Source organism: Arachis ipaensis, chromosome B01, assembly GCF_000816755.2.
Source record: "Arachis ipaensis cultivar K30076 chromosome B01, Araip1.1, whole genome shotgun sequence".
In the NCBI taxonomy this organism is placed as follows: domain Eukaryota; kingdom Viridiplantae; phylum Streptophyta; class Magnoliopsida; order Fabales; family Fabaceae; genus Arachis; species Arachis ipaensis.
This window is the reverse complement of record NC_029785.2, coordinates 63,178,314-63,186,571: the sequence shown is the minus strand read 5'-3', so window position 1 is coordinate 63,186,571 and position 8,258 is coordinate 63,178,314.

The following is an 8,258-nucleotide window of genomic DNA, read 5'->3' as shown; positions in this document are numbered from 1 at the left end:
GGAGGTTTATAAAGGATTTTTCAAAAATTATAAAACCTCTAAGCAACCTGCTATCTGCTGACACACCATTTGTGTTTGACACAGAGTGCCTGCAGGCGTTTGAAACTCTGAAAGCTATACTGGTCACAGCACCAATTATCTCTACACCAGACTGGACATTACCATTCGAATTAATATGTGATGCCAGTGATCACGCCATTGGTGCAGTACTGGGGCAAAGGCATGACAAGCTTCTGCATGTCATTTATTATGCTAGCCGTGTTTTAAATGATGCCCAGAAAAATTACACAACCACAGAAAAGGAATTACTTACAGTAGCCTATGCCATTGACAAGTTTAGATCATACTTAGTAGGATCAAAAGTGATTGTGTACACTGACCATGCTGCTCTTAAATATCTACTCACAAAGCAAGATTCAAAACCCAGGCTCATAAGATGGGTGTTGCTTTTGCAAGAGTTTGATATAGAAATAAGAGACAGAAAAGGAACAGAGAACCAAGTGGCTGATCATCTGTCCCGGATAGAGCCAGTGGAAGAGACGTCCTTCCCCTCTCTTGAAATCTCTAAGACCTTTCCGGATGAGCATTTGTTTGCCATTCAGGAAATACCATGGTTTGCAGACATTGCAAACTATAAAGCTGCAAGGTTCATACCCAAGGAGTACAACAGGCAACAAAAGAAAAAATTAATTACCGATGCAAAGTACTACTTTAAGAGATGTGCAGACGGCATAATCTGTAGGTGTGTGCCTAAAGAATAAGCACAAAGGATCTTATGGCATTGCCATGGGTCACAATATGGAGGTCATTTCGGAGGTGAGCGTACAGCCACCAAGATCCTCCAATGTGGTTTCTACTGGCCTACACTTTACAGAGATTCCCGAGAGTTTGTACGTAACTGTGACAGTTGCTAGAGAGCTGGTAATTTGCCTCATGGTTACGCCATGCCTCAACAAGGAATCTTGGAGATTGAGCTGTTTGATGTATGGGGTATTGATTTCATGGGGCCTTTCCCACCATCATACTCAAACACTTATATTCTGGTGGCAGTTGACTATGTATCAAAATGGGTAGAGGCCATTGCCACACCCACCAATGATACTAAAACAGTGCTGAAGTTCCTCCAGAAACATATCTTCAGCAGGTTTGGTATCCCTAGGGTACTAATCAGTGATGGGGGCACTCACTTCTGCAACAAACAGCTTTACTCTACCATGGTTCGGTATGGGATTCCCCACAAGGTGGTGACTCCATATCATCCACAGACAAATGGGCAAGCTGAAATTTCTAACAGAGAACTAAAAAGAATCCTGGAACGGACTGTAAGTACCCGTAGAAAGGATTGGGCACGAAGCTTGGATGATGCTCTGTGGGCTTACAGAACAGCATTCAAGACTCCTATAGGGACCTCTCCATACCAACTTGTGTATGGTAAGGCTTGTCACCTGCCCGTGGAACTGGAACATAAGGCCTACTGGGCAACCGGATTCCTAAACTTTGATGCCAAATTAGCTGGAGAAAAAAGATTGCTCCAGCTGAATGAGCTAGAGGAATTCAGATTCACTGCTTTCGAAAATGCCAAGCTTTATAAAGAGAAATAAAAAAGGTGGCATGACAGAAAGCTGTCATCTAGAATCTTTGAACCAGGACAAAAGGTTCTGTTGTTTAACGCTAGGCTCAGGCTATTCCCCGGGAAACTGAAATCCCGGTGGAGGGGACCATATATGATTACAAGTGTATCACCATACGGTTATGTGGAGCTTCAAGATATTGATTCTAATAAGAAGTTCATTGTCAATGGACAGAGAATCAAGCACTATCTTGAAGGCAATATTGAGCAAGAGTGCTCAAGGCTGAGGCTAGATTAAAAGCTCAGCAAGGTCCAGCTAAAGACAATAAAGAAGCGCTTGCTGGGAGGCAACTCAGCCATTAGCTAACTTTTTCTATTATTTGATTCTATGTTTTATTTTAATTGCATGAGCTTAATATTAACAAGGTAAAGAATCAATTGTATAAGTTCACAGGGCTACAGAAGGATTCAGAGCATAAAACAGGAAAAAGGAGCTCACTGCCAAGAAAACACCAGTAGAAGGCTGTTTTGGGCGTTCAACGCCCAAAAGAAGCATCGACTGGGCATTGAACGCCAGTAAGGATAGCCATCTGGGCGTTAAACGCCAGAAAGAAGCATCTTTTGGGCGTTGAACACCTGAAAGAAGCACCTTCTGGGCGTTCAACGCCAGATTGACAGCATCCTGGGCGTTTAGAAAAATGCCCAGTGACAAAGGAGTTCCTGGCGTTCAACGCCAGAAAGAAGCAACAGCTGGGCGTTGAACGCCCAGGAGAAGCAACATTTGGGCGTTTAACGCCAGGATGGTGGGGAGGAGGTAAATTCGTTTTTATTTCACATTTTTTATTTTAATTTTAATTTTCATGTTTCAATTCATGATATCTTGCATAAACATGTTACAAACCCTAATTTCTAAAAATCCTAATTTCTAAAAACCCTACTTTAAAAATATCAATTGTATCTTAATCCATAAACACAAATTCTTTTTCAATCCAATCAAACTCTTTTTCAAATTTTCCAAAACAAATCTATCTCTTTTCCTTCTAAAATCTTTTCAACTCATCAATATCTTTTTCAAATCTGCACATTATCTTTTTCAAAATCCAAATTTATCTTTTTCAAATATCTTTCATATCTTTTCATATCATACTTATCTTTTTTATAAATTATATCTTCTATCTTATCTTTTTAAAATATTCGAAAACCCACCCCCTCCCTTTTAAATCCACATTCGGCCTCCCTCCTCTCATCCACCATTCGACACTAGCTCTCCTTCTATCCCTCTCCTTTCTTTTCTTTTGCTTGAGGACAAGTAAACCTCTAAGTTTGGTGTGTTTATCCGTGATCACTAAACCATACCCACTAAGATCATGGCTCCTAAAGGAAAACAACCGACTCCAAGAGGCAAGAAAGAGAGTATTCCAAAACCACTTTGGAATCAAGGGAAGTTCTTAACCAAAGAACATTCAGACCATTACTATAAAATAATGGGTCTAAGATCAGTGATCCTGGGAGTCAAGTTCGATCTGAAAGAAGATGAATATCCAGAGATCCAAGAGCAGATTCGAAACAGGAACTGGGAAGTCCTAGCTAATCCTGAAACAAAAGTGGAAAGGAATATGGTTCAGGAGTTCTACGCTAATCTGTGGCAAACAGACAGGCAAAGAATATCTGGAACTGCCCTCTATGACTATCGGACTGTGGTTAGAGGAAAGATTGTTCACATCCACCCTGACAAAATCAGGGAGATCTTTAAGCTACCTCAGCTGAAAGATGACCCAGACTCCTTCAATAGGAGAATGATGAGAACAAACAAGGGCCTGGATAAGATTCTAGAGGATATATGCATCCCTGGAGCCAGGTGGACCACCAGCAGCAAGGGTGTCCCAAATCAACTCAAGAGAGAAGATCTCAAACTAGTCGCCAGAGGAAGGCTGGACTTCATTGGGCGTTCTATATTGCCCACTAGCAACCTTTCTGAAGTCACCGTTAAAAAAGCAGTAATGATCCATTGCATTATGTTGGGAAAAGAAGTGGAAGTTCATCAACTAATTCCATCTGAATTTTACATACTTGCAAACAAGAACTCCAAAGATGCCAGGTTGGCTTATCCAAGCCCAATCTCTATGCTCTGCAAAGATGCTGGAGTAAGGATGGGAATAACGGAGTACATCTCAGTGGAGCAACCAATCACTAAAACCACAATGGAAAAACAACAAGTGCAGGATGACCCCATCAAGAGGAGGGCACAAGAATTTCTCCCGGAAGTCCCTCAATTTGAATATTGGGAACAGCTTAAAGCATTTGTTACCAAGTTGCAAGAATCTATGGACCAAATAAAGTAAGAACAGCAAAATCAAAACAGTATGCTCTGCAAACTGCTCAGGGAACAAGAAGAGCAAGGGCGTGACTTAAAGGAACTAAAGCGTCAGAAGTTATCTCTTGAAGGACCAAGCACGCCACAGACTAGAGGAACATCCACATCCCAAACTCAAGGTTGTTGAGTTCTAATCTTAGCCTTAACTCTGTGATAATTGTTCTTATTTGAGTTTTACCTTAGAAGTTATAGTAGTAATTAGTAGTTATTTTATCTCCAATTAAGCTATAATTTATTTTTCTCATCATCATTAAACATGAATAAAATAGAAGATTTTCTTTAGAATAAGGAGGCAATATTTTTCGAATTTTTAATAAAAGAAATTCTAATTATTTATATGTGGTGGTAATGCTTTCTGCCTTCTGAATGAATGCCTGAACAGAGCATATGTCTTTGGAATTTGATGTTCTTGAATGTTAAATATGTTGGCTCTTGAAAGAATGATGAACATGAGACATGTTATTGATAATCTGAAAAATCATAAAAATGATTCTTGAAGCAAGAAAAAGCAGTGAATACAAAGCTTGCCAAAAAAAAAAGAGAGAGAAAAAGCAAGCAGAAAAAGCCAATAGCCCTTAAAACCAAAAGGCAAAGGTAATAAAAAGGATCCAAGGCTTTGAGCATCAGTGGATAGAAGGGCCTAAGGGAATCAAATCCTGGTCTAAGCGGCTAAACCAAGTTGTCCCTAACCATGTGCTTGTGGCGTGAAGGTGTCAAGTGAAAACTTGAGACTGAGCGGTTAAAGTCAAGGTTCAAAGAAAAAAGAAGAGTGTGCTTAAGAACCCTGGACACCTCTAATTGGGGACTTTAGCAAAGCTGAGTAACAATCCGAAAAGGTTCACCCAATTATGTGTATGTGGCATTTATGTATCCGGTGGTAATACTGGAAAACAAAGTGCTTAGGGCCACGGCCAAGACTCATAAAGTAGCTCTATTCAAGAATCAACATAATGAACTAGGAGAATCAATAACATTATCTGAATTCTACGTTCCTATAGATACTAATCATTCTGAACTTCAATGGATAAAGTGAGATGCCAAAACTGTTCGGAAGCAAAAAGCTACTAGTCCCGCTCATCTAATTAGAATCTGAGCTTCACTCAAGAACTCTGAGATATTATTGCTTCGTGACTTATTTGTATTCTATTTTATTTGTCTAGTTGCTTGGGGACAAGCAACAGTTTAGGTTTGGTGTTGTGATGAGCGGATATTTTATACGCTTTTTGGGGTTAATTTCATATAGTTTTTAGTATGATTTGGTTAGTTTTTAGTATATTTTCATTAGTTTTATGCAAAATTCATATTTCTAGACTTTACTATGAGTTTGTGTGTTTTTCTATAATTTCAGGTATTTTCTGGCTAAAATTGAGGGAGCTGAGCAAAAATCTGATTCAGGCTGAAAAAGGACTGCTGATGCTGTTGGATTCTGACCTCTCAGCACTCAGAATGGATTTACTGGAGCTGCAATAATCCAATTGGCGCGCTTCAAATTGAGTTGGAAAGTAGACATCCAGGGCTTTTCAGCAATATATAATAGTCCATACTTTGCTCAAGGATAGATGACGTAAACTGGCGTTCAACACCAGTTTCATGTTGCAGTCTAGCGTCCAGCGCCAAAAACAAGTTACAAGTTGGAGTTCAACGCCAGAAACAGGTTACAACCCGGCGTTGAACACCCAAAATAGCCCAAGCACGTGAGAAGCTTAAGTCTCAGCCCCAGCACATACCAAGTGGGCCCCAGAAGTGGATTTCTGCACTATCTATCATAGTTTACTCATTTTCTGTAAACCTAGGTTACTAGTTTAGTATTTAAACAACTTTTAGAGATTTATTTTGTATCTCATGACATTTTAGATCAAAAATTTGTACTCTTTGATGGCATGAGTCTCTAAACTCCAGTGTTGGGGTGAGGAGATCTGCTGCGTCTCGATGAATTAATGCAATTAATGCTTGTTTCTATGCAATTATTTCATCGAGACGCAGCAGAGCTCCTCACCCCCAACAATAGAGTTTAGAGACTCATGCCATCAAAAAGTAAAAAGTTTTGATCTAAAATGTCATGAGATGCAAAATAAGTGCAGTTGTTAGCTTTTCCTTGAGCATCTTGAAACTTCTATCACACTCAGCTGTCCAGACAAACAGAACTTCCTTTCATGTAAGGTAAGTCAAAGGTAAGTCTATCTGCGAAAACCCTTTGATGAACCTCCGGTAATATCCAGCAAGTCCGAGAAAACTCCGAACTTCTGTAATGGTCGTTGGTGGTTCCCATTGCACCACTGCTTCAATTTTTGAAGGATTGATGATCGGATTTTTTACGGTTTAGAATTTCACTAATGAAGTCTCGTTGTAAAGTATAGTTTCTAAACCAACAAATAACCCTTTCATACAAAAGATTATTTGTCACTAAAACAAACCCCTAAATTTTTAAACCGAAGTATTGGAACCTCGGGTCCTTCTCCCTAGGAATTGCAACAAAGTGTCTTGTTATTGGTTGTGAGGTATGTTTGGGGTTTTTGAGATTTTAGACAAGAATTTTAAGTGGCAAAAGAAATATACTAACAACTAACAAATCTCTTGGCAAGGTATGAGAATTGGAAGTCCTATCCTAATTATCCTCCTCAATTTTGATGAGAACTGTCCATTGCTACCACTTAGTTAACCTCTAACCATGGAGGGAAGTCAAGTGGATGAATTAACTTGATTCCACAAGTCCTAGCCAACTTCCAAGGGAAAGACTAGCTTTAGTGGTATCCAAATCAATTAGCAACTTCTAATTGTCAATCAACAAAGGAATTAGATAACTCAAGCGTCACTAATTACTCTACCTAGGCCAAGAGGAATAAAACCTATACTAAAATCCTACCAAGTATTTCATCAAACACTTGGAAGGCATAAAAGGAAAACATAGTAAATTGGCAACAACAATGAAATCTAACAACAATTATTGCAAGGAATTAATAACAACAATCAAAAGAAACACAATTATCATGAATTACCTCAAATTGAATTGAAAGAAAATAGAATGAACAAAAGTAGATCTACATCAAAGCATAGAAACAACATAAAGGAAATTACATCAAAAGAGTAGAAGAATGATGAATGTAACAACAAAGAAATGAAGAGTAGAAGTAGATGAAAGCATGAATTAAAACCTAGATCTAAGATTTTTGACCGAAACCTAATCCTAATCCTAGTCCTAGAGAGAAGTGAGAGCTTCTTGATAAACCACTATTTTATGGTTTATAATGTGTTTAATTGTGTGGTTTTATCATGATCTTTACCCACTTATTCATATGATTAGCATGCATTTATATTTTCTTCCTAAAATTATTACATGATTAAAAACTTGCTTCCTAGAGACTTTTAATTATGTATTTTAATTCTCCTTTATTCCATTCGATGCCGTGATCTGTGTGTTAAGTGTTTCAGGCTTTATAGGCCATGAATGAGTTGGAGATTGGAAAGAAAGCTTGCAAAAATAGAAGGAACACAAGAAATTGAGGAGATGACCAGCGAGAAGTGACGCGGCCGCATGGCTCGCGCGACCGCGCGAATGAGAGGAAATCGCAGAGACGCGCCGCATAGCTCACGTGACCACGCGGATTGGAATAGCACAAGTAACGCGGAGGCGTGGACGACGTGCCCGCGTGGCAAAGCAAAACGCCGAATGACGCGTCCGCATGAATGATGCGATCGCGTGACGTGCGCGATCTGCATAATCTGCAGAATTCGTTGGGGGCGATTTTGGGCCATGTTTTGACCCAGTTTTCGGCCCATAAAAGCAGACTAGAGCCAGAGAACATGCAGAAACCAAAACAACATTCATTCTACACAGTTTTAAGTTTTTAGATCTAGTTTTACTCCTCTTCGAGGTTTTCTCTCTCTACACATTCATAGTTCTTAGGATTTTAATTTCTATTGTTCTTTGCATTGGGATATTGAGAAGAGTTATTACCTCATCAAGACTTCGTCATTCTAGTTCGTTTTCTTTACTTGGCTTTACTCTTTCATGTCCTTTAATTTACTCAATTTTACTATTGGATTATTTTAGAATTTATTAATACAAGAGTTACTTTTATTTTTAATTGATTCCTTTGAGTTTTATTTATCATGTCTTTCTTTAATTCCCTTCCCTATGTTATGAGTTCTACATTCACAATGAGCGAGTAGTTCCCTAACTTGATGGGGAGTTGATTGAAAGGAACCCTTGAGTTGGAATGCTCAAAAGAGAAATTGTAATTGGGTTTATTGTTGGATTGCTCTCTAGTCACTAACGCCAGTCCTTCCAAGTAAGCGGATTGGGACTTGTGAATA